Source organism: Rousettus aegyptiacus, unplaced genomic scaffold (assembly GCF_014176215.1).
Source record: "Rousettus aegyptiacus isolate mRouAeg1 unplaced genomic scaffold, mRouAeg1.p scaffold_m13_p_8, whole genome shotgun sequence".
Classification (NCBI taxonomy): Eukaryota; Metazoa; Chordata; class Mammalia; order Chiroptera; family Pteropodidae; genus Rousettus; species Rousettus aegyptiacus.
In genome coordinates this window covers 93,047,717-93,050,590 of record NW_023416311.1, presented here as the reverse complement: position 1 = coordinate 93,050,590, position 2,874 = coordinate 93,047,717, and the positions used below count along the sequence as shown (strand labels likewise).

Sequence of the window (2,874 nt, the reverse complement as noted above, 5' to 3'; positions counted from 1 at the left end):
AGGGCAGCCCTCTCGCAGCGAAGAAATTTTCCATGGTTGCCCATCTATGATTTCACACTTGGAAGTTCTCATAACGGATCAGGCCCTGTTAGAACAGACTCCTTTCAAGAAAGCTGGTACAAATTTGCCGAGGAATTTATGTAGAATGGGGCTAGAAGTGGAAGCACTTCCCAGGAGGCATGGATTTAAGTCAGGTCCTAAAAGAAAAGGGAATAAGCTTTTATACTTCTCCAATGACAAAGGGCCACATGATTCAAGTGACTCAGTCACTCCTCAAGTGTTTATTGACTACTTACTAAGTTGTGTTGGCACCATGCTGAGGAGGATGCTATGCTGATCAAAATAAAGTTCCCATCCTCGTGACCTTACATTCTATTAGAGGAGATAGAACAATAAACCAGAAAAACAAACAAACAAACAAATAGGCGAAAGACTTGCAAATACAGCGGAGGGTGATTTGGGAGGACATTTGCCACATCTCCCCAGAGAGGTCTGGGAAGGGCTATCTGAGGAAAGCTGAGACCAGAAGGATGAAAACTGTGAAGACCTGGGGAATGCTCCAGGCAGGGGAAACAGCCCAAGGCCCTGTGGAGGGAAGGGTGGGGTATGTTCACAGAAGAGAGAAAATAACTGGCTGGAGCAGTGTAACAAGGAAGAAACTGGTGAGAGGAGGTGGAGGGGTGGCCAGTGCACAGATCTTACAGGGCCTTGCAGGCTGAGGTGCGGAGTTAGGTCTGACTCTGAGCATCGTGGGAAGCCTTTGGAATGTTTGAAACAGAAAACTGACTCATGGCATTGGAAGATCACTTTGGCTTTGGTGGTTGGGCAGGAGAGGTGAGCACAAAGAAAAGGGGAAGCTAAGAAACCGGTGGGAAGTGACTGCCATTGCTCAAGTGAGAATGGAGATGGACGGGAGAATTCCTCAGGAGCCAGCCCCGCCCTGAAATCTGCCCACACCGAAGCCCTTCGCTGTCTGAATCTGCGGTGCTCTCTCTGCTGGCTGCCCCATCTGGAGCACCCAGCTGGTCCCTGACAATTCCCTGCAGACTGTATCATGTTGGCAGTGTGTGTCTGAAAGAGGCTGGCTGGCGATTGCTAAGAGAAGCTATTGATAGGAATAATGGACATGGTATGGCTATGTTTTGAGCACCTCTCTAGGCCAGAAAATTCTAGAAGCCCAAGGGGTCAGGGAATAAAGTATAGCTAGGGGCCCCAGGCTGGAGATTCATAGTGTGATGCTCTCAGATCAATGCGTAGGTCAGAGACAGCACGAGGGGCCACAGCGCAGTGTTCTGGGTTGGAGAGTTGGCGGCCTGGAGTGGGGACAATGGCATCTAGATAAATATACAGAAATAGGTGATTAAACCCACCTGGAAGTGAACGCACCACTAACAATACCTTCCGCTTTCTTTAATAATTAACTCAAATTATTTTTAGTGGTTTGTAGACTCCCTAGAGACATACTAGTAAGATTTGCCTGATAAAATTCTAAAATTCTCTCTTTTTTTTTTTTCTGTATTTCAAATACATTTTTCTAAAGCCTTATTATTCCAACATAGACTGGAGCATTTACTTGACAGCATTTAGTATAGGGGAAAGAAGGTAAGTTTTTGAGTCAGAGAAGAGAACATAGCAGATTTGCTCAAAGCCCGGCTTGGCCATATTCTAGCTCTATTTGTCTTGGTCAAGTCATCCGAACACCCTTAGTCTCAGTTTCCACATCTGAGTAATGGGGGTTATAACGGTTATGAATAATAAAAGTTGTAAAGTGTCTGGACCCTGCTTGACACTTGATAAATGTCAGTGTCATAATTATAGGGCTAAGGACTAGATTTCTCTCATATGAGCTAGGTAGATTATTTGAAAGAAAGAAGAGAAAAAACCTCTCTTTTCTACTTCCACAGATTGTATCGAGTCCTGACGTACACAAGCGATTACACACAAAGAATTCTGGCTGGGAGAGGATGATCAAACATAATCCCTTCGCTGTACCCCTGTGTGGGCGCTGCTCAGGGCAGACAAAGCCTGATCACACCCATTTGTTATTTTTTACCTTCCTTTTGAGGCTATAGATGGAAACTATTAAATTTAGGGAAATGACTGAAATATTTTTCCCAGTCATGGAATTATGCAACTATGAAAGCTCCAAGAACACTCAGCGGCCTCGGAGCTCAGCAGGGTGGGGATCCTGAACCTATTTGCTTTTAAAACATAAGTGAGGATGGTGCTTTAAACTGAACTTCTCACTGAGCCCAGAAACGAAAAGTTCCAGCTCGTCACCTATCTTTTATGAAATTTGGAAGCAGCCGCCTCCTTTTGCAGGCAGGATTCACATAACAGCCTAACTCGGCCCTCCTTTCTGTGTTCTGTGTTCGCTCTGTGTTTGGTTGGAATTGTTACATTCTTGAGGTTTCTTATCCTCAGAGGCTCCTTGCAGAAGAGTTACCAAAGACTTATTTCTGCCTTTGTGAAGTAGGGGAGAGGCCCGCCTGCCCACCACTGTTGGAACATTAAATCACAGGTGCTAGAAGCTGAACTGGACTTCCCTTTCCAATCCTTTGACAGGCCTCCCAATATCCCAGCGTGTGAGATCCCGAAGCCGGAAAAACCATGCTGTAATTTTTTGAATTGCTGCTGTTTGTCTAATTCATTGATACCTATAGCTAATAATTCCTTCTTCAATGCTTCTAGTTTAAGTTAAACCTTGGCAAGTCAAGCAATGTGTTGAGGGAAGAGCATTATAAAAAAAGTATCATGTGTAACTTTTATTTTTGGAAGTTTTGAAAATATGTAGAGGAGGGAAATGAGATACATTCACGAAGGAGGAGAGTGAGAACTGAGACCTGGGAGAGACTGAGCATTTTCCTCACTTAA

The 2,874-nt window shown here is 44.5% G+C and overlaps 1 long non-coding RNA gene across 1 annotated transcript; it reads left to right on the top strand.

Annotated features, from left to right (window-relative positions):
* The first annotated feature begins 664 nt into the window (after positions 1-664).
* LOC118606834 lies at positions 665-2,112 on the top strand. The gene is made up of 2 exons (XR_004952657.1): positions 665-1,129; positions 1,905-2,112. It is a non-coding gene; the product is annotated as an uncharacterized LOC118606834 (long non-coding RNA).
* The last annotated feature ends 762 nt before the right edge of the window (positions 2,113-2,874 follow it).